The sequence below is a fragment of the Ambystoma mexicanum genome, chromosome 6p (genome assembly GCF_040938575.1).
Source record: "Ambystoma mexicanum isolate Mex_15411 chromosome 6p, UKY_AmexF1_1, whole genome shotgun sequence".
Classification (NCBI taxonomy): Eukaryota; Metazoa; Chordata; class Amphibia; order Caudata; family Ambystomatidae; genus Ambystoma; species Ambystoma mexicanum.
The window spans coordinates 241,024,774-241,048,513 of NC_090935.1; the positions used below are offsets into that span (position 1 = coordinate 241,024,774).

The 23,740-nt window shown below is 49.4% G+C and overlaps 1 protein-coding gene across 4 annotated transcripts in view; it reads left to right on the top strand.

Annotated features, from left to right (window-relative positions):
- Window positions 1-23,740, top strand: part of CTIF (cap binding complex dependent translation initiation factor) — a 1,422,510-nt gene that overhangs the window by 195,785 nt on the left and 1,202,985 nt on the right. The gene's annotated exons all lie outside the window — the stretch shown is intronic.

Here is a 23,740-nt window from a genome sequence, read left to right on the forward strand (position 1 = left end):
TTATATGCAGACTCAACTCCTTTTCTGACCATCGACCCCCTGTCTGCGCCTGACTACATCTGGCACCCCATCCGGTTCTGCTTGCATCCGATTCTATAACTATCTCCGGCATGTCCCCGAAGATTGCTCTGCCATTCCATGCTTCCATATTCTGGAGCCACCATTGTAATTCTACTCTTCCTTCCTCGTCTAGCGGAACCAACTGGTGATATCTTACACCCTCTCGCAGGTGTCTGATCTTCAACCTCTGGAGTGCTCGGTAATGTAGAGGCCCTGGAAATATCGCTTGAATAGAAGCTGCCAACAACCCTACTATGCGCGCTAAGCTCCGCAAAGATACGACCTCCTTCTCTAACACTGACCTCAACTACTTCTTTATACTCTTCAACTTCTGCTGTGGCAGTTCCAACATGGCCTTTCTGGTGTCTACTACAAACCCCAGAAACTCCATCCTCTGTCTCGGGTCGAGCTCTGATTTCTCCCGATTGATCAAGAATCCCAGGGAAGACAGTAGATTGCAGACCCAGCTGACTTGTTCCCTCAGGACCTCTATGCTCTGGGCTAACAGCAGGATATCGTCTAAATACACAATGATTTTTATTCCCCTGCTTCTGATGGCCTCCGCCACTGGTCTCATCACCTTCGTGAAAGCCCAAGGCGCTGAGGCCAGTCCGAACGGTAGACATGCGAAGCGCCAGCTTCTCTCCTTCCAGAAGAATCTGAGATAATCCCTGAACTCCTGGTGTATGGGAATGGTGAGGTAGGCGTCCTTCAAGTCCAGCCTCGCTAACCAGTCCCCTTGCGCAGTAAATCTCTTAGAAGATGGATACCTTCCATCTTGAAATGCCTGTAGAGCCGTTGAATTCCTTCAAGTTTATAACTGGCCTTGACTTCCCTTTCCTGTGCACCAGGATAAACTCGTCTGAACACTCCTCTATAGCACCTTTTGTTACAAGCGCACTCAATTCCCTCTCGAGTAACAACTCCTCCTCTCTGGACATTCTCATCTTGCACGGTAACCTGTCCTGATAAGGCACACTCACAAACTCTAGACCTAGCCCCACTACGGCTTGCAAGACCCAAGCATCGCCTGATATCGTGCACCACTTGTCTATAAACAATGCTGTGCGCCCCCCAACTCTGGGGTAAACTTCTTGTTGTGGTCTTACCTCCGGTCGAACTGGGTTGTCGGAAATTTCCTCTGCCTCTTCTTCCACGAAAACTCCTTCCTCTGGTGGGAAAGAAGGCATCGGGCTGTCTACTTTCCCAGTACTTCGACCTGGGTCCTTGGGGCCGCCTTGTAGAGAAACGACCGACCGCGCGGCCCCTGCTGTGGCCGGTCCCGGCGAAAACTCGTCCAGGGAATATCTTTCAAATGGAGGACTGCGCTTTTTCCAACGCAGTGTACGTCCCAACAAAACGGGACAATATCCTTAACAAACGCCTCTCCAAACAAAAGGCCTTTAGCCGCCTGGCCCGCCTCATAATTGGCGAGATCCCCTAATTTGTTATCAATCTTGATCAGTGAACTCCTCCTCCTCTCCGCTGAGAGAGCGCTACTAGCGGTTCCGAGGAAACAAACCGCCCTCTGCGTCCAGCTGGCGAGCGTAGCTGGATCCACCAGAACGCCGGTGTCCCTAGCTCGCTCCGCCAGGTCCATTATTTTGGCGATGGAGGACCCGCCATATCCAAAACTTTGTCCTGGCAGGACTTCCAGGCACGGTCGACACCTCGTCTTACATCCTTCGTCGCTTTAGTCACGAAGGTAACCATTTTAGCATCCAGCTCTGGTGTGTCCATCACTTTATGTGGCAGCTCAGGCCTCGGACACTCCACTCTCATCCGGAATCGCACCTCTCTTTCTAGCGGCTTGCAAATTCTCGCAGTCATGTACTGAGCCACTCTAGGAGAAGGTACCCAGTCTGCCAGAGAGCAACTGGATTTTTATTCAGCTGGTACCTCCTGAAGACATGAGTCACCTGTGTGCCAATGCCAGTGGACCAGCTCTGGGGTGTTGCTAGGACTGAAAAAGATCTGGGGCTATGCTAATTTTGGCACTGTCGGAACTGGGGGCTAGCTAGCCTTTTTCGGTTGCAACCCTTGAACTTCTATCCGGGGTTACAACCAACAGACCTCACCCCCCCACCCCCCCAGCAACGCCTTTGGACCAGCAAATGAAGTGGCGTTATTTAAGCAGGTTACGAAGGAAGGGGCTGCCATTAGTTTCGCAAAAAGATACAGAGGGGAACATTAGCACTTACCCTAGAGATTCACAGTGCTCAGGGCTAGACTGTAGCACCTTATTGAGTTGAATTGTGAGGTACAGTAATGTGGGACGCCCAGGAGTAACTGAAAAGGTGCTTATGATCCTGCTTGCGTTCGTTTCCAGTAAGAGCTCCCCGCACTATGCACTGCGTCGAATCGGGGAAAACGCATCCCAAGGCTCTGTTGGAACAGAGTATGGACATCGCCCTATTCCAGGAACCGCAGGAAAGCACATGTGGACTTGTCCTCTTTAGGTGCATCCCTACCGCTTTGTGTAGAAGATGTTCAGTAATTAGCAAGCAATTGTGTGGGATAACCCCCAAAGTTTACAAAAAGCCCAACAGCAGCGATGAAAAAGTACTTGCATTCTATGGATGCATCAGGACATTGTAGAACAAAGTTTGGGAAGCGCACTGGCTGCGTCCTATTTTACAATGGTGGACATTTTGGGGCCGATTCATGGAATTTGTGCGCCGAAAACAGGGATTTGAGCGCCATTATGCCCGCAAATGCCTTTTTAACAAATGGGGATTTGCGGGCAGAATGGCGCACGAATCCCCGTTTTTCGGCGCACAAATTCCATGAATCAGCCCATTTTGTTTTTTAAAGGGGATACCACGAGGGCTGGGTGGGAGCAGAGGCCAGAGGGGGTGGAGCTCAGAGGGGGCAGAGCTAGCAGTTGAAATCCGATCAAAGGAAATGTTCGAAATTATAGTTTTTAAAATGGCGCAATTTCTTTCATGCCTTGAAAAGTACACAAACTATAGTAAGATATGCACACACATATATAAGGATTTATATATTTGTGTGCATAACTTACTATGGTATGTGTACTTTCCAAGCAATCTTTTCTAAACTTGGAAATATGTTAGCAGGCAATGAGGCCATGCAAATGGACCTGGGGCATGCGGACCAACGAATGAGAAGGCAAGAAGGGAATGCGGTGGGCTGAGCAGAGCATGTATCATGTAAAAATGTATTTTGAAATCCCAAAACTACAAATACCACAGTGCATTTGGGAGAGACAATGATCACCGAGACAACAGGTTTGCAGGCTCGGTTATGTAATCTGCTCCGTGTGCAGTGTTCCCGCACAGAGCAGATTACATCATCGAACCCACGAAGCTGGGGGCTAAGCGATCATTGCATTTCCCAAATGGATTCTGCTCTGTGTGCACAGTGCGCTTCTTGCTCTGTAACTGAGTCTTTGACCCTCGGCAAATCTGGGGCTGCCTCAGTGATCTTATCTGCTCATATCTGCACAGTGCGCTCGCACAGTGCGCCCGTACAGAGCAGATTAGGATCACAGAGGCGAGCCACCAGGTTTGCCGAGGGTCAAATAACCTGGGCATTTGTCCATTAGCTATGCCGTTTGTATCCAACATTACTCATTTTGTCAGCCCCTTTCGTTTCCCCTCCAGTAAGGTGCTGCATGAGACATTTCCTTTGGTTTGGCATAACAAGGCCGCAGATTTATTTTTACATATACATAACCACTGCAAACAGGTATTAAAAATGAGTTCTAAAAGGTGTGGCGACTGCTCCTCGTCCTGCTTCCCCCTTTACCTCCATATTGATTGCAGGCACAACTCCCCCAAGGCCTTCGAGTCTGAGAAACCGCCTGCCCCTGCAGGTCTTTGCGGACTGGGGGAGCGCCGTTTGTTGGGGGGAAGTTGAGCCCCAATTGCTACCGCCAGACACCCCTGCCGTTTAGGCTGCCAGGAGGCGCTGTCTAGAATGGGCAAAGCCCCTTCCGGTTTAGCAATGGCTCATTCGGAGTCTTTGTCTTATCATAGGTTGCCACAACCCGCCACGCCAAAGGTGGGTTACCGCCCACCGTGGCTCCCTCCTTTCCTGGCTTATAACTCCAGTAATTTTGTGCAGATATTCCAGAAAAACAAATCCATTCCCTGCTCTGACAAATGCACCCCGTCCTTCAAGTAGTACTCCTTGTTTTTCAGATTGATCAAACCATGTCTGATATGCTGAAAGCCTCTCCCTTTGCAAAACTTAGCCATGGCCCAATTCAACTTCCTCCTTGAATTCTCCACGGCTGACTGACTCTCGGTGCCCATCCATTCGTGCCTCGAGATGATTTCCGACCACACGATTTCCGTGTCCCCCATTTCCACCGATAGCTCCTGCAATGACGACATCATTTCCCTGAGCAAGATCCCCCTCCCCAGACCAGCCAAATCGTTGCCGCCGAGGTGCACCACCAACACATCAGGCCTCCGATGCTCCCTCAGGAGACTGCGTATGTGCCCCTGTAGCTGTGCCCATTTCATACCCGGCACTCCGTGCCACTGCATCCGGTATTCCCCGGCGGTCAACACCTCCTGCTTGGCTGTCCAGCTTGCCCTGGCCCTTGACACAAACGAATGGCCCACCACCCAGGCAGACCGCCGCCTTCCCTTCTTCGATGCTACTGCGAGGAGATAGGAGGGAGGAACCGTTAGTCTTACATTTTTTCAGGCCTGACATACCGTTTAAAACAACCGGACCTCCAACCCCCAATCTGTTTGATTGCCTCTGCTCCCAGGCCCATCCCTGCCGCAGACGTAGCTGCCCCTATCCTGAAGGAATGCGTCCCATAAACCCCAATTGAGAACCCCGCCTCCACCAGTGTCCTGTCCAACACCTTTTTAAACTGAAACGGGCTTACCGCTGACCCGTCGTTATGTACCAGAAAAGGGGCCTTGTCCCCCGTGTGAATCCTCCGACTCAAATACTTGCTTACGCATCCTACTGGACAAACTGGACTGTCCTGGGTACTCCCTAACGTAATCTTTCTGCCTTTCCCTGTCTGATCGGTCTTGAATCTCCTCAGAAATATGTATAACCGCTCCCCTTGCACCCCTATGTCACAGCTCCTAAGGAAACTCAAGCCTTTACCCTTCTTGTTGGCTGGCACCAACTCGCTTACACTTAAAGCCCCAAAAAATGCCAGTGAGAAGGCTGCTGCGAACAATTCTTTTTCATACTCGTCCCTGCACACCACCCCCAAGCTCCTGATCAATTTGTGCAACTTCCCCACATCTATGGGCCGCCTCTCGTCGGGTTTCACTGTCACCTGTTTGGCCCAACCCCTCATTGCCATAACAATGTAATGCTCTTTAGTGGGGTCGGGCCTGCCCCCCAATTTATAGAAATGCGCAATCGCTGCCAGGTGGTAAGCCACCCAAGCCCTGGACCTTCCTTGGTGCCAAGACCATCCCACAAAGGTACGCACAGGACTTTCCTTCTCGCTCTCGGGCAGGATGTTGTTTTGAAAGGCCACGAACCGTTCCCAGCACACTTTGTATCTTCGCATAGTGCCTGGTGCGAGAGCCGTGTCGATCAGTGAGCTCAGATCTCCCCAACCAATCCCCACCACTGTGTCTGGAAAGGGGGTCATCCTCGCGCTCGCCTCTGGGTGATTTTCCCAGAACTTTCCCCACTGTAAACGAGAAAGAGAGTCAGCGGCCACATTCTTAACGCGGGTATATGTCGTACCCTGACCTCTGCATTCAGCTGCAGCAAGCACTTTTTAAGCTCCCTGAGTAGCCCCAATGCCCTACCATTCTTGCTTGTTCCTTAGTTGATAATCTGCACTACCGCTAGGTTGTCCGACCAAACCAGCACCTTTTTGTCCTGCATTTGTTCTGGCCAGAGCTCGAATGCCACCACTATCGGGAACAACTCCAGAACCGTAATGTCCCTGGAGATCCCCTCGGCCCGCCATTCGGCCGGCCACGCCTGCCCGCACCACCTCTTGCCCAGGATGGCCCCAAAACCTAGAGCCACTGATGAGTCGGTAACCAGCTTCGGGCCATTTCCTTTCCCCAGGGTTTCCTTCCACACCAACACCCCGTTAAAACGGTCCAAAAAGGTATTCCACATTTCCAGATCCTTCTTAACCTCCTTTCCCAGGCGCACATGCTGGCCCGCATGCTTCAAGCCCACTGTTTTCAACTCTATGCTTCTAGCGAACGCTTTACCTGCCGGGATCACTTTGCCCGCAAAATTCAGGCTGCCCGCTAGGGACTGAAGCTCATTCGAAGTGGCTTTCTCCTTGCCCAACAACCCTGCAATTACCTCCTTCAACTTCCGTACTTTATCTCCCGGAAGCCTGCACACCCCTGCAACAGAGTCAATTTCAATCCCCAAAAATACCAGTGACGTGACCGGACCCATAGTTTTATCCTTAGCCAGTGGAACCCCAAACTCTTCCATCAACTCTTGGAATACCGCCATAAGATCCTTGCAATCATGCGTCCCTTTTCTCCCAATAAACATGAAATCATCGAGGTAATGGAGCATCCCCCCGACCTTGCTTCTTTGCCTTACTGAAAATTCAAGGAACCTGCTGAACCTCTCAAAATACGCACATGAAATTGCAACCCCATCGGTAAACATTTGTCGTAGAAGTACTCCTGTAACACCTTGAACCCCAGCAAATGATGGCTGTCCTTGTGAATTGGCAGCAAGCGGAAAGCCGACTCTGTCGGCCTTCCCCATGAGGGCCCCCACCCCCAAGATTTTACCAACTCCACCGCATCTTCAAATGCTGCGTAATGAACCCTGCATTCTTCTCCAGAAATGCCATCATTAACTGACTCCCCCTCAGGAAAAGATAGGTGCTGTATCAGTCTGTACTGCCCCATCTCCTTTTTAGGTACCAGGCCCAACGGGGACACTACCAAGTTTTCCAGTGGAGGTGTGCGGAAGGGGCCAGCCACCCTCCCCAACTGCACCTCTTTCCCCACTTTCTGTGTCAAGACCTCAGGCATTGCTAACGCAGATTTCAAATTACACGCGTCCCTAGGTCCTATTTGCCCGTGGAAAGGAATCCTAAAACCCCACCTGAAACTCTCCCATAACAATTTTGCATCACCCTTGTCACAATATGCATTCAGAAAAGGAATCATGGCCTGTAAACGTATTGGCGTTGGCAGCTGTGTTTTAATCATGCTTGTTTTTATCCTTGCTTTTTGCGCTGCCCCTTGCCTTACCCTCTCGGCTGGCGGGGCTGTGCCTCCCTGCGCTCGTGGCCTTTGAGTGCTTGAACCTGCATGCATTTCCATAGGAGCACCTCCCTTCTGCAAACAACCAACATTCTGGCAACTCCCCTTGGTAGTTGGAACGGTTGTTCCAAGAGGAGTTCCAACGAAAGGACCCCCTCCCCGTTGAGTAGGACCCCCTGCCCTTGCCCTGGGCTGATCTTTCGCTTGTAACACTCATCTACTGGCCTGGCTGGGACCATTTTCGTGTCTATGCGCCCCTCCCACATCCACTTCATCCCAGGTCATTGCTGGCCATACCTGCATTTTGAGTCTAAAACCCTTATCATAATTGCTCCATGAATCTCCCCCATGCTTCAAGTACTGCTCATGAATATACTGCTCGTACGCCATCAATGCCACGCCATCTTGTGGGAATTTCTCTAACATAATAGTGGCATAAACCCTGAACGCCATCAACCAGGTATGGATATTGAGCTCTATTTTAGGCCTCTCCCTCTCCTTCTCCTTTTCCCTCTCAGTGGGCTCACTGAAACCCTGTCCCGAGGGGACCATCCCCAACAACTCCATAATATCCATGAACTCCTTCCACCATACCCGCTCTTTGTATGCCAGCGGGATGTGCCATGCCAATGCATTAATCGCCACTCTGGCTGGTGCAAACCCTGGCATGGGCCTCCCGTATATCGTGTTATTGCTGGCCAGCTCTTGCCCATGTACCTGTGGGGGAGCCTGTGCCTCCCACCAAGGTGTTCCCCCCCCCCCTATTTGTGGCGTATAGGCGGTGTTTGCCCCTTGCGTCGCCATCTGCCCTGGGTTCACCCCCACTACTGGCTGACTTACGCTTACCACGGGCTGACTCCCCCCGGGCCCTGCTGCTCCATGACCCCACTTCCTCCTTGCGCCCTTTACCCACTAGGCTCAAGGCATTATTATTACTAACAGGTAACTGACCATTTACACCAGTCCCCCAAGCTTCCATACATTCCCTGAACATACCTTTCACCATCTCCAAGGTGGTTGGAACCTCAGCTGCTACCACCGGTGTGGCTACAGGTGTGCCGCGAGGACCTCCCATTGGCCTTGGAGCCTCAGCAGGAACAGGTGCCGGTGTGGCTTCAACCTCCTGCGCCCTCCCCCTTCCCTTGGGGTTGGCTTTCCGCTTCTGCGCCGCCGCCGCTTGATGCTGGCTGTCCCTCGCTTTCTTGGTCATCACTCTTTTCCTTTTACCGACCGGCTCAACCTCTTCCTCGAGCTCCTCGATGTCCAGCTCCTCCCCCTCCTGTGAGTGCACTTCCACCCATGCCTCTTCGATGGGTGTTGGTGGAAACAAGAGCGGTGACTCGGACCTCTGGTTGCGCCCTGCAACCTCAGCTCCCACCTGTGCTGCCATCAACTGCATCCAGCTGGTGCCATATTTGTCCCCAGCCCTCCTTGCCATCATCAAAAATGCCTCCAGGTCATCCTTCTGCTGGTCCTCCTGGCTTTTCCCTTGCATCTGCATGATTCTCCTTAGCCAATGTCCTCTCAAATCAATGTCTTACGTGCTCTCTTAATTTCAAATAGAGCCAACGCATTTAAAAGGAAATACTTGAAAATTGTGTCCTTTCCTTGCTATCTAGCCCCCTGGCGGTCAAGCCGTTAAATGCAGTCACAAACAATACTGTTTTTCCACACTTCCAATCGTGCCGCTCCTTGCAGGCTTCTGCCTTAGAACTGTACCTTATTTGCCCTTTGAGCTGGCTGTGACGTGCGCACCACAGCCGCCTCCTCGCTCCTATCCTCCGCAGCTGGCCGCGTCTTCCAGATATTCCCGCGGTGCTCAGCTGTTGCTCCGGTGCACTGCGTGTCTCTCCCTTGCTGCTCCCGACCCGGGGTAGTGACCGCCTCTCACCTCCAGCTTTCCTTGTCGTGGGGCACCGCCGCGAGCGTGCAGATCCCGGCCGCCTCGACGATCAGCTGACTGGCGTCTCCTCCATGGAAAACCTTGCCTTCGCCCTCGCTGGCCGCGAGCGTGCAGATCCCGGCTGCCTCGATGATCCGCTGACTGGCGTCTCCTCCTTCCCGAACTTCCTTCACGGTCGCCGGCGCCTCCGGATGCAGACCGCTCCCAACCGAAGTCACAACGAAGAAAAACGAAGTCCAAGAAAACTGCTCCCGAAAACTAAGTCCTCCACTTTTGGCGGGCGCCCGGCTGCTGGAAGAGCTGCAAGTGCTCCTGCGCCGGGCGCCCGCCGCTTTTATGTCCCAAGTCCCGCCTCCTTCCTTTGTTGCCCTTCGCGGGCTTTCCCGGGCTCTTGGCGCCCTTTCCTCTGGCTCCTTTGCCGCCCTCTCCCCTGCCCCTGGGGGGCGGGGGGCGAGAGAGCGTAAAGGAGGAAGGCCCCTGCCCCGGTTATCGGGGTGCCTCCTCCATTCGCTGCGCTCCCCGTTCGTCACCTTCATAACCTGGGCATTTGTCCATTAGCTATGCCGTTTGTATCCAACATTACTCATTTTGTCAGCCCCTTTCGTTTCCCCTCCAGTAAGGTGCTGCATGAGACATTTCCTTTGGTTTGGCATAACAAGGCCGCAGATTTATTTTTACATATACATAACCACTGCAAACTGGTATTAAAAATTTGTTCCAAAAGGTGTGGCGACTGCTCCTCGTCCTGCTTCCCCCTTTACCTCCATATTGATTGTAGGCACAACTCCCCCAAGGTCTTCGAGTCTGAGAAACCGCCTGCCCCTGCAGGTCTTTGCGGACTGGGGGAGCGCCGTTTGTTGGGGGGGAAGTTGAGCCCCAATTGCTACCGCCAGACACCGCCGCCGTTTAGGCTCCCAGGAGGCGCTGTCTAGAATGGGCGAAGCCCCTTCCGGTTTAGCAATGGCTCATTCGGAGTCTTTGTCTTATCATAGGTTGCCAGAACCCGCCTGTCCATCCTGCGACAACGACGTCCAGGCTCTGTCATAACTGTAGGGTGGGAGGGTGGTAAAACGAAGTCCTCCACTTTTGGCGGGCGCCCGGCTGCTGGAAGAGCTGCAAGTGCTCCTGCGCCGGGCGCCCGCCGCTTTTGTGTCCCAAGTCCCGCCTCTTTCCTTTGTTGCCCTTCGCGGGCTTTCCCGGGCTCTTGGCGCCCTTTCCTCTGGCTCCTTTGCCGCCCTCTCCCCTGCCCCTGGGGGGGAGGGGCGAGAGAGCGTAAAGGAGGAAGGCCCCTGCCCCGGTTATCGGGGTGCCTCCTCCATTCGCTGCGCTCCCCGTTCGTCAGCTTCAGACGCAACAGTGACCTGGGGAGACAGGCGACTCTTCAAGATGGCGTGGGCTGGCTGGGACTAACTGCAGTCCCACCCTTCCTTACGAAGCCGTTTGCCCTTGGTTCCTGCTGTGACATATGTAGTGGTGGCGGAGCCAGAATAGCGCTCATGCCGGCAATGTGCTGTGTGTGGCTCTGCACCAGCCCCCTTTCCATACCGTAGCGTATGGGATGAGGCAGAGGCAAGCCGGATCCTGAGATCCGGCTACAGATCTGAGACGGGATCTCGGATCCACCGTGAGCCGGCCCATTGGCCAGCGCTGCTATTTTAAAGAGGGTTACCTTGATACTCTGGAGCTTGAAGTTGTGTCTTGGTAACCTCCCATTAGCCACGTGCGCAGCACATTGGAAGCGTGGCTTCTCGGACAAATGCGCCTATCTGAGAAATGTGTAGGAGGATATGCTGCTCGCGTTCTCTATATCCGGCCTCGGGTCAGGACACATGGAGTGAAAGGTTTCACGTGTTCAATATAAAAGGGTGATTTTTTTTTTTTGCTACATCAAAATACCTAGGCTTAGCTTGGGCTCCTAGGAAGCGGATGGTAGAAGAGGCAATTTTAATTAAGGCCTCATATTTTAATGTATTGTATAATACCCAAGAGCAGGTTTTATAAGTAATTATCTTTTTTTGTTTTAGGGGTCTGCAACCTTTTGCTCTCCAGATGTGCTGGACAAAACATCCCATCAATCCTAGCCAGGTTAGTCAATGGTAGGGAACTATGGGAGTCAGAGTCCAAAACCTCTGGAGAGCAGCAGGTTGCTGCCCCCTGGCTTAAATGTTTGATATCCTGCTTCATGGCTGTCCACATTTGATTTTTACTATGGGGTAAGAAATGTCCCCATTGGTGGCCTGAGTTTTGAGTAAGTGACCACGCGAAGTGAGGGAGCCCACCATTTCACTGCACGTTTTTTAGAAGGAATAGGAAAAGCGGTATTATTATTATTATTATTATTGTATTTATTAAGAGCAGACCTGGCTTCGAGACGCAACGGAGCCCTTTACAGAGGTCTACAACAATACAGATGCATAACAGAGTGCTTTTCAGAGGAAGCAGAACAGATCTACAGCGGGAGGAGGATGCATAGGGGCACAGAGGAGGGGTACAGCTGTACGGGGTGGCGGGGGCAGAGGGGCAGGCGGCGTCTAGTGAGCCAGGTGGCTTGAGAAGAGATGCGATGGCCTAGGCATTTAGGAGGAGAGACTCCTTGAAGAGGTGGGTCATGATCTCTTTTCTGAATTGTAGGAGCAAGTCTGATGCTGAAGGGGGAGTAGATTGCATAGTCGTGGGGTGTAGGCAGAGAAGGCTTATTTTCTGGTCCTTTCCTTTTTGCAGCGACGGATTTGAAGTCTGCAAGTTTTCTGGCTCCTGGTGGTGCGCTGTCAGCCGGTAATGCAGAGTTTTTCCGCGAGGTAGCTGGGTGACTTGAGGGCGACTGCCTTATAGATGATGCAGCCAGCGGTAGGACTTATGGAAATCCAAGACTAGATCATCTTGGCCAGAGTCAGGCAAGCTGCTGAGGTACCCTTGCATCTTTCTGTGTTTGCAGCCATCACATAACTTTCAAAGAATACCACCTGGGATGAGACCTCCTGGTGCTGCTTAAAATCGCTCAGTTGCTGGCAGTGAAATTAATTTAGAAGACTTGGAAACTAATAGTGTATCCTTGCCGGCCTCATTGACAGTCAGGCTTGGAATGGCCGATAGGGCAACAGGCCCGAGGCCCACAAGGATAAGCGCGTTATTAAGAATTTAAATAAATAAATGGGGCAATGCCCGAGCGAAAATCGTAAAATGGTAGTGTAGGCCAGTTTCATTGTCAAAATGGCCCACTTTTGGGCCAGTTTGAGTTACTTCACCATGTGGCTAGTAGTTTTGACCAATGTTGCTGAATAAATATTCTTTAAAATGCATTTTGCATCACATTTTAGCAAAAAACTCCCCCTTGGTTACTATGAATGAATGACATTTGCAACTGTGGGCCACTTTTCCACTGGTGCCCGATACAATTTACTGCCCCAGTAGTACCCTGTTGACGTGTGTGCAGTCTTATGTAGGACGTACAGTCAAAATCTCTATGGTGGCAAGTCCTGCCCCCCTTTGTGGAAGATCTGAGGGAGCACCTGCCCTCTTTGAACCTAGGTAAAGTTTACCTGCCACCTTGTAACTGCTTCCGAAGAGACCAGAGTCAGTATAACCCGGAAGAAATGGCAGACTAAACCGGAATTCCGGCAGCCGCAGTAAACGGAGTATCCAAGGGCATTTTCTGGGGCCCCGCTCTAGGGTCCACTCCCATCCTATAGGAGTGAGTCAGTTCACCCCGCTGTTGACGCTCAGGCGAGGATGGGCGTTTGAATGTCGAGTGAAATAATGCATAGAAAGCCATGATGCTGTGCGAGTCCAGTTGACTGTTGGTATCTTGTATTGGACTAAGATGCTATAATGCATTCGCTTTCCCACAGAAAACTGCCCCAGATGTGGTTGGCCCAGTAAAAGGGATCAAAACCCTGAATTTTGTGTGGGTGAACAGCTGAATGCCTAATCTCCCGTTGGCCCACGCATTCTTTTAGGCGGGCATCGATTAGTCTACTCAGCAGGGGGGCAGTGTCCGAAGTTCCGGCCCAACACACTAGTGTGGGCACGTTTTTGTGGGCAAAGTGGCCCAGCTTGGGTTAATGCAGCTTGTACATGGTCAGTGGCAGATTTAAGGGAAAGGGCTCCATGGGCAGCACCTTACACAGGGCCCTAGGTGGGCGGATCAAGGAGTTGGAGCTTAGGGTGGGCCTAGTTAATTGTGGCCACGAGTGCACAATGGCAAACTTTAGGGACTAAAGCTATTCTTTATAAAGTTGTCTTTATTACAGTTACCAGTGTCTAGGGATCTGACTAACTGGAAACATCTGGGCCTCCTCAGGAGGCTTTGCTATCAATGGTAATATTGGAGGCTAAAGCCTGAAACCAATGTTGAAAATGAACATGTTTCAAGACTTAAGGGCGAAAGAGAAATACAGCTTATGAAGATCACACAATTTCCTAGAAAAATGTCTCCAACAAAGCTAGTTGGATCCAATGTTTAATTACAACTGTGGCAATGTTTCACAAAAGTACAAAACCTTGTCGAGATATGTCTTTAATAAGTACACGTCACAGTACAGTAAATTCAGCATTGTGCAAAAAATAAAAACAATTCCTTTATAGACATTCTTGTGCAATAAGTGAAATAAAAACACAATTTCCAGCTAAGCACCTTAAAATTATGCAATGAGAAGACGTCAATAATAAAGTGTTCATTCATATATTGCACACCACAAAATTCTCTTGGTTTACACAGGAAAACCTGGCATCTAGGATGGAGAAAACAAATGTATAATCACATTTTTTTGATTTACCATCTATATAATGTGTGTGTATATATGTATATATGTATATATATATATACATTCAGGTGTCTTTATTATGTGATTTGTGCACTTTTCAAGGCATTGTTAGACAAATAATGATTTACCCTTTTGATTACCAAGCCTTTTAAATACTGATATGAAGCATACCTGAGCAAATCATGCAATCTCATTGTGCCTGATCTACCAACATTGGGAACCCATAAAAGCAATTCAGTTTGTTATGCACTCTCAAGAGTCACTAAACTTGAGTTAATGATAATTATTGGTTATGTAAATAGTGATTCGCCAAACAACTATACATAGAACATATTCACATACAATAATCACCCAACTAAAAGTGGCACTGATTTAGGGACCTTGGAAGGATGAAAGCCTGAGTTGGCCCTGCCAGTATTAGAATCTTCGACCTGCAGATCACACACACACACACATGCATGCATCACAGAAAGAAGTGCTCAACCCACTGAACTAACCTTGTTACATAGTAATATTCACTTGGCATATTGTTCTGACTATGTAACCTTTACGCCCCACTTCATGTATCATGTACATTTGTATATTTTCAAGGCAAATATCTTTTTCTGTAACCATGCATATATTTTGTATATTCTTAAAGTTAAATATTGTGTATGTATGTAACCTGCCTGTAACTAAAAAAATGTGCCCAGTTGTCCTTGGGTCTTGTGCGCTATACAAATATACAAAATACAAATACTTGAAAAACTTGATTCAGTATGAGCAAAATAAACATCTCACATTCCTTTTGCTTGACCCATTTCCATAATGTATATATACATTGGGAGCCCATAAAAGCAATTCAGTTTGCTACTTTTCTGATTGGCCACCCCATGGTGCCACCTCATTATCCTAAGCTATGATCATTATGTGAGTGTGCGCACTCGTACTTCATGCCACCCTTGCATAAGTCATTGACTCACTTGCCCCCCCCCCCCAGCCAAAAGCGCCTGGACAGCCACTGCAAAGCACACTTTAAGCATTTGTACAGTGCATTTGTTGTTTGGGGAACCAAACTGGGAGGGAAGTCAGCTGTCAAGACTGCCAACAAGTAATCTGTGGAACAAGTGAAGCAACACTTCTGTTTTTGCCCCTCGAGGTGCCTCAGTGATCCTACTGACCCCCTCTATTTTACCATTCTATCACAGCCTGATGGCCATTGCTCTGGGTTTACATGGTATATAGAAGACATCAACATTATGCATCATCTATACTCGGTGCATTGTAAATCATCAACAGCTGGATGAGCATTAATTGGCTTAAACTTCCTGCATCACAAAGCTGTCACAACCAAACAGCACTCTATGCACCCACACGTCTCCCTGTTTCATGGGAAACAGGAACATTTGGTTAATCTCTTCCCCAGGGGCCTCCCTTTTTGCCCTCCTCTTGCTCGCCTGCTTTGAAGCCACTTGTGGCATTCAGCGTTTTACAACTCGAAAATATAAAACTAAATACAATACATGGCTTCCAAATTGATCCATGTCATGATGGTCTCCTTTGTACAGTCCAAGCTTTTTAACCAACAGGATGTTGAATGCTGGGATTTGAAGTCCTTTGTTTATAATGAAAAGTTGAACTGCACGTGACAACGTGGGATGTGATGTTGACCATCCACGACGGAAGAGGGTGGCCCCCGGGATATGAGGAAGGTTGGGGGGGGGGTGGCTCAGTGCAGCCCCTCATGGAGTCCTCCACTCGGCTCCTCCTGACTTCCATTGTCGGAAGGAACCCTAATGACTCCTAATGCACCCCGAAAGTGACGCCACTGGCTGGAGTCATAGCCAGGGCTCAAGATGAGGGTACACGCGAGTGGACAAAGTCCACCCACCTTTTTCAAAGGGTGGATTGAGCCCCCCCCAGCTAAAATGAGAAACATTGAAAATCTTCTTTGAATGTATGTATTAAAGCAATCTCAGGGGTGGCAGTCGTCAGGTTTGACACTTCACCACTGCACTATATATCCTGATGAAAAATAACAAATAAGTAAAGGTGAAATGTTCCATTTCGGTACTGTATGTTCCAGGGAAATCATTAGTATTGGTTATTGGAGTTTAAAACATGCACACTTTTTAATGTTTTAAAAAATACTATTAGAAGAAAGTCAATATTTTTTGTGTGTGTTTGTTGATTTTATGAAGGGCAAATTTCATTCGTCTTGTGCAATTTGGGTGGTTATGCAAAGCCATTTTAATGGAATGTGCATATTTCAACTTGATATGCTAATTTCTGGCGACGGCACAGAGGCCCGCTCCCCATTTGTCCACCTGGCAACCGTTAAATCAGCCTCTGTAACGATTTTTAACCAAAAAGCCAGCTTACGTAGGACTGAATCTGAATTTGCACAAAAATGAATGAACTGCCACTAGCGATTTGTGAGCCCCTTTCCTATTAGTGCCAGGGCCTGTTTTATTGTCCAGTCCTGCTTTTGAAGTGCCTTTGTGGCTCCCTGCGCCATCTTGTTTCCAAGAAGAACGCGTTGTCCCTGAGCTATGTTCCTAAGATTACCTGGTACAATGGTACTCTAGTATGTATTAACCTGGGAAGGTTGAAGTTTGGTCAGTTCTGCAGGGATTCGTGGCCTGTCCATTAAAGTCACACAGAATATCCGAGCAGAGCACTTTATCCTCTCTCTACTCCTAGAAAATAGTCCTCGCTGATATTCTCATTCTCTACTCTGTTGCACTAGATTACTACTAACTCTAGATACACGTTTAAGAATTCTAACCCCGGGCGTTTTAATGAATTCGTCTGCTGGGCCGGTTTAGGCGTGGAATTGGTGGCCTATGGCCTGCTGGTGGCGCGCACAGGGATTCGTGTGTGCACAGGTTGGGAGGGAGCAGGGGCTAGGTCGGTGTTGGAGCGGGAAAGAACGACCTCTCTTACTTCACCTGGAATGGAAGCTAAGGGCACTTCCTTGCCTTTGAAAGATGAATGACCTGCGTGTTACCTCCTCACTCACCCCCATCCCCTGCTAGAAACAATTCCAGGAATGCAGCCTCGGGTGTGAATCCGGCGCTGCCTTGCTTGGTGCACAGTGTGTGCACGTCGAGTAACACAGCCGAACACGCCAAAGCGGGCAGCGCTCTGCGGGCGCCGCGCCGTTCTTCCCGTCCGCAGCTACTGGTAAGGCCAGCGTCTGTACACACCCTGACTTTGTGCCACTAAGGACCCAAGCTTGTTTGCCTGAACTGGCTACTGCCCTGGCTGCCCACGCTCTGCCCTTCAGAGATGTCCACCGTTCGCCGCACGCAGAGCTGCTGTATTATGATTTTTGGTTTTTGATGTAGGCAGCGGTAAAACTCGGAACCATGGGCTCTTCTAAGAGTCGCTGCGGTGCCTGGCAGAGCCTGCTGAAGCGCTCTCAAAGCTCATGGGGGGGTGGGGGCATTTCAACATGATTGTTGCACCCCCCACATGCACCTTGTCCGTCCTTGGTGTGGAAAGCAGTTGGAGGCATCTGTGGGGCCAGGGTACAAGTCCTAAAAAATGAAAGTGGGTGACTCTTTAACATGCCAATTGAATGTGGCATCACCAGAAAATAGCATATCAAGGTGCCCTCTGGAAAAAAAAGTGGGGTACTCGGTCCACCCGCGTGTACCCTCGACTTGAGCCCTTTGTGGAGGCCTATATCAACAAATAAATACTGCCAGACGATGATTGCCGCCGATTGTCACGAGACTGTCATCCAGCTAAAACACTAAATGCCCACTGAAAAGCTATAAATACTATGTCAGCAAGTGGCTGTGTAGGGACCAGTGTTTAAAGGCAACAAACACTTCTGTGTACCCTAAGGGAAGCGATGGCCTGAAGGGCTCCATCAAAAGCAGCTTTTAAGGCGAGCACTGCAAAGCGCACATTTAAAGCCCTAGAACGAAAGTCAACTAGACTGGGATACATTGCCGTGCTATAAGATTGCTGACTGCTAACAAGGGGGCAGTTGCTGCTCACCTCCCACCCCGAGCTTCGAGGCCTTTTTGAACTGAAAAGGTTGATGGGCCCTGATGCCGTCCATGGTGCCAGGAAAAGGCAAAGTTCCGAAAAAAATAAATTACAGGTGTCTCAATGTAAAGAACACCAGCATGGGCAAAACCAGTAGGTTTTGAACTGCCCAAGTGAGTAGAAACTTCAAATACCCCAATACACTTCCTGGCATGCAACATGTCTTAAACAACCCATGCACACTCATTTTAAAAGTAAAAGCAGAAGTACAGCAAAACAAAAAGTTCTGGTAAGACTCGGGCATATGGGACTCTCTCAATTCCATTGCAAGAGAACACGGAAGACGGTCTGTTCTTGCTGACCATGACAATTTGGTGAAGGATATCCATAATAAGGGTCCTGGTGAGCCTTGGACGTCCAGGTAATGTATTAGTGAACAAAACAATCCGCCACGACTATTATATCGCACCAAAACCATCTAGTTAATGAGACTGGTACCAACACATTTTCTATTTCTTATAAAAACCTGTGTTTTTTATTTTATACCAGACTAACAGATACTTTTCTCTAAAAAAAAACAAACAAAAAAAAAACAATTCATGTATACACATTCACTAGCCTACAAACAATGTTTAAACAATTACAACACTTATCTATTAAAGCAGGGGTGTTGCTATGTCTGGAAAACACCCGGGGCTACGCTGATGTCTGAACTGTGGGGACTGGGGGCTACCTAGCCTTTTGGTTGTAGCTCCTGAGATTCTATCCGGGGCTATACAACCAAAAGATCAGGGGCTATAGCCCCCGTAGCCCCCCCCAGCACCGCCTCTGTATTAAAGACACAAATAGATCCAATGTTTACAGCTGTGATCTATGATCTAACATAGATCCTTTTTGTCACTGTACAATTACCAGACCGTGGTATTTTTAAAGGTCCTTTTTCAATTGATTTTTTTTCATTTGACCTGCCCTAGCTTTTACGGTGTTGGTGGTAGCTGTATCTAAAGTTGACAGTGTGTTTCGGCTGTCTCTTCAACCCACTGCGGTTTCACAATTATGCAGCCTTCATCAGGACAGAATACAATTGAAGGAGTACACGAAAACTGTGTATTGTGTCTACAAAAAAAATGAAATTAAAAATGGGTGTGACATGTAAATTCAAAGCGGATGTCTGAATCCATCAAAAATGTAAAGGGCCAGCTCATGGCATGGCATGGCATCCTACCTTTAGAGTAGTAGCACATCAGAATCACTCAGAGGAAAAATCCTCATAGCAGAGCGTAGTCCTATATATGGATGTGCTCACACGCGAAACTGCATATGAAAAAAATGTGCATAACTAGAACTCTACAGGCGGGAAACGTTATAGTACAATGTAAGCATAGTGAAAGCACCAGATCCTACCTTGTGATGGCTGGCCACGACACAGAGTAAAACCACCCAGTGTTCAGGTGTAGTTCTGTGAGTAGATGGACTCACAGGGAGCTGCGTGCAGGAGAGATGGAAATAAATGCTGCTGATCTCGTTCAACATGGCCACATTATACACCCAGGGCAGCCCAATGGCTCCTAAAGGCTTACCCGTTCTGTACTATGGTGGGCTGATCTACTTAAGCATGCTTTCTGTGGACCTGACCAAATCCTGTTAACCTAAAGTCAGGAAATTCCAAGAAAAAATGCGGGGGACCATGAATCCCAAGAATGAAACTGGCCCCCATATTTAAGCCCAGTGTCTGATGACCTCAGACACCCTTAGCATATGCGGCACAGTGTGTGAGACTTTAATTGTCGAATCGTGCACATATCCTGCTCCTGAACGATCAGACTACTGGTCTGTACTAATTGTACAAAGGGAGTGGACCGTGAATAACAGAGATGTACCCCCATCGTGGGGCACAACCAACTGTGAATGGAGCTGCACCCGTAAGCACTACGCGGTATATCCCGTGCATCATGTCCTCGTGTATGTGTCATGCATATATAGATCCTATGTCTAACCTTATGCACGGCCAGCCTACATGCCAACTTTGTGCAAATACGCCACTCATGATCGGTCAGCAAATGTCCTTGGTGAAGGAGGCAGGTGGTTTGCCATGCAGTGTCCTGTGGAGTGGAAGTACCATTGGGCCTCCTAAGTTTGACAGTCTGGCTAATTACAAGTCTGCCTGCCGGAGCAGTTATGGCTGACAGGTCTGACCCTGCCAGGCTTAGCGGCCACTGTAGGCCGACTTGTCACTGGAGCACCGGCATGGCAACGGTGCTCCTGTATCCCCACTCCCATAGTCCCATTGGACTCTATGGGAATGAGGAGTAACACAATTACTGGTAAATATATTCGGAGTCCAGCAGCAACACGCCGGTAGCACCGTCGGACTCGGAATGAGGTCCATTATCTCTTTCTATTCAGCGGATTTCAACTGCACTCATTTCCTGTGGTGGTTCTTTTCATGGTCAATGTATGGCAACACTGGCTTTCTTGTGCTTTCCCAGAATTACAAAGATCTGAACAGTTGCATCAGAAAACATACACCCAGCCCCAGGGCAATGAAAAGATGGCATACTTAAAGATCTAACCAATATATTGTTCAATCTTCCCTTGTGTAATACCACTCCCCAGTATCCCTCAACATCTTCTATTTTCTGCTTCTGTTTTTATTTATCACCCATTCGATATTTTTATGTTGAGTTCAGTTGTGGCTTGACTCATTGTTCTTTCTTTCATCCGTGACAACAGATTATGAATAACGCGTGGAAACCTTTCACATTTGTCGCTTAATTTCTCCACAGAACAATAGGCTTTGATGGCAGTTTGGCGAAAGTGACTGTGACGCCCTCCCACAATCCGAGAGCCACTCCTGCATTACTTGGGCAATAGTCCACCGCCGGCACTGTTCCCGGTCCTCTACGATTGGGTAGGGTGGCGCTGGGACATGTGCATTCCCACAGCCTCCTCGCATGCTCTGGGGTTCAGCTGCCCTTGAGTGACCACCATCGGGAACCACGGGTAGTGCGTTCCAGCATGATGCATCAGCGGTCCCCTATTTCCATTAGCCAAAAGTGGTGACATTGGCGCACTATGCAAAGAGGACAGAAGTGCGTTGGATGCCTGGGGGGGGGGGGGGGGGGTGGTGGTGGTGGTGGTGGTGGTGGTGGTGGCGGTGGCGGTGGCGGGTGGTGGCACTCGCTCATCTGAAATGCATGCTTTAGGACTAGTCATACCATGCCTCCAGGCATATTCAAAATGCAATGCCGACACCCCCCATTAATGCAGTTACGGTCTCCCAGTCCTCCTTGGCTAACTTGAACACCGCTGCCACAAGGGCTGCCTGCACCAGCATGTTCTCTCTGTTAGACTTTCCTCCCCCACCCCCTCTTCCGCCTTCTCCTCCTGTGTGTAGTGGTAAACACCCCTGCGTCTGCCCTTGCTGCTCGTCGCCCCCTCTAGCTGCCACCTCCGGAAGCACCTGATGTTTCTGCAGGTATCTGGTATCTCCCCCATATCCATTAGAGGCGCACCATTCTCCTCCAAGATGGCCACCTGGTCATTAAAATCCCTGCAAAAGAGTAATTTTATTTGAAAAGTTGTGGGGGTGAGGGCATTTTAGCTAAAGAAAAGTTGTGAGGTGAAAAAAGGAGGGAGGTAAGGAAGCGGGTGGGACAGTCCTGTAACAAGTTTTGGAATGAAGTGTTAAAAGTAGTGTGTTCTCCGGCCAAGGTCTTTCTGGCGCCAGTATTGGCCTAATAATACAGCTTGGTGGGTTGAGCATCTGTCATTAACATACAGATACAGTAATAGCCTTAAGCCCCAACTGCGTGAGGACAGCGATGCTCATTACATGTATTGTAAGCTGAAGAAAGGCAGCTTTGGAGCTTAAGGAATCACCACTTTAGTAACGCGATGGCCGCCTTCTTTAGCCTCCCGTGCATGCATGCATGCTTTCCTGAGTCAAGGGTCAGTTGACAACTTTGGGAGGGGGCCGGAGGGCGAAATCTGTAGTGCCACCAAAGTTGAGGGGGACACTCGGACACCTTTGCCCCCGCACCAGAAATTACGCCCAATCATCCATGGCCCCCGAGAAATTAACCTCCACTTCCTCCATCACGTGTTTTTCTTGGTTCCACTTGGACTACTACCTATTCCTTAAAGATTTTGGGAAATGTAGTTTGTTGGTTCAGAGGTTTTGAGCTTTTTTTGCAAATAAAATAAGAGAATCCTAATGCTCGCCTTCGGTCAAGACCTCGAATGCTCCTTCCTTTTGCCGTTTGCACGGACTTTGGGCAGAAATGCTTACGCATTTGCAACCTTTGAGTCGGCGGGAGCCGGAATGCAGCAGCATTCAAGGCGCCTTCGTGCGTATTTCGGAGACAGATGGGTTATCCCCGCAGGTCGGCAAGATGTCCCATTGTGTCTCTTCAGAAGTTGCTGTGTGCTGAATTTTGCGTATATTTACTTTACACACTGGTTCAGTAATGCACCGTTCCTGCCACCCCGATTCATACAATGAATGCATTGCCACCCCACAGGCAGAGCACAATGGCCCTATGGCAGGATGCCAGCATCTCACGATAGCTTTCCTAGATCACAACGGTGCTCTTGGCGGCCATGTCTCTCTTCTATCCACTTGCCTCTGATGTACCAGCTGGCTTAGAAACTACCATGTAGGAATCCAGAAATTAAGTTTCTAAGTTTGGCAATTTATAAAGCACAATTTATTGCGATGTGCGTGGTTGCAATGTAGCGCATGGTTGGCTGTCTCGGATGCTGGTGAGTACGTGGCAAGTGTCCACCTACATTGCATCACCCCATAAAAGGCTGATTGGTGGTTGGGATATTTTTAAGGTGTGGTTGTGGGAAGTCGGAAAGGCAGGCTTGGGCCACTGGACTACAAATGGCAGACTCTGGAGTTTGCCGCCTGACATAGTGCAACTCCACATGGCTCCATAACCTCGGGTTCAGTGTGCTGCTGAATCTGTGCACTGGGTTCTTCCTAGGGATTTTGGTCAGATGTAGAGCAGGAAAGATCTAGAACTGTCCTCAACGTATCTGGTGTCTCGGCCTAGCGGGGAGCCAGGTCTCCCTGAGCGTGAAAACAAATATACCGACGGTAAAAGCAAGGAAGGGCAGGTGGAGCTGAATGCCAGACACTGGGTAGACGGGCACCATCCAACAACTGCACCATCTCATAGTCGCAGTAGCTTCAGCCCCTTACCAGGTAAAGATGCCTCCCACAGCTCATTGAAAGGCTCTGGCCAAGAACACAATTAGCTAGGATAGATGGGAACAATGGCACTGTGCCGCAGTAAGCTGATCTGAAGCAATGACCGCACACACACAGACGCAGGCTAGCAGATCCCCTTGGTGGTGGGTCCTAGAATGCTTCTTAATCCTCGTCTGAGGGGCACGATGGTGCCCTGTGAAGCAGGACCCTCAAAAATACACGCATTGCCGAAACAGCAGACAGTGTCTGTGCGATTGTAGGTTCCTGTCATTCCTGGGGTGGGATTGGAACACGGTGTATGTGTATGTAGGGGCAGGGAAGTGGATGGTAAGGGGGAGGTGAAAGGGGGGCCGCCCATAATAATAAAAGAAAACGTTTAGGATTCTGATCGAACAAATGTGCACGACAAAAAAATGACCCTTTTAAAAAAAGTAGTCAGTAAAAAGGACATGGAGATCATAGTTCTTACTGTTGTCTTGTTTCTGACCAGAGTTTCTGCTTTAAGCTCGCTGGATCTTAGAGAAGGACGTCGGATTGTCAGCAGGCATTGGATGGCTGGGTATCTACTGGAGGAGTCTGTGGGGTGTCGGGGAGGGGTTGTACA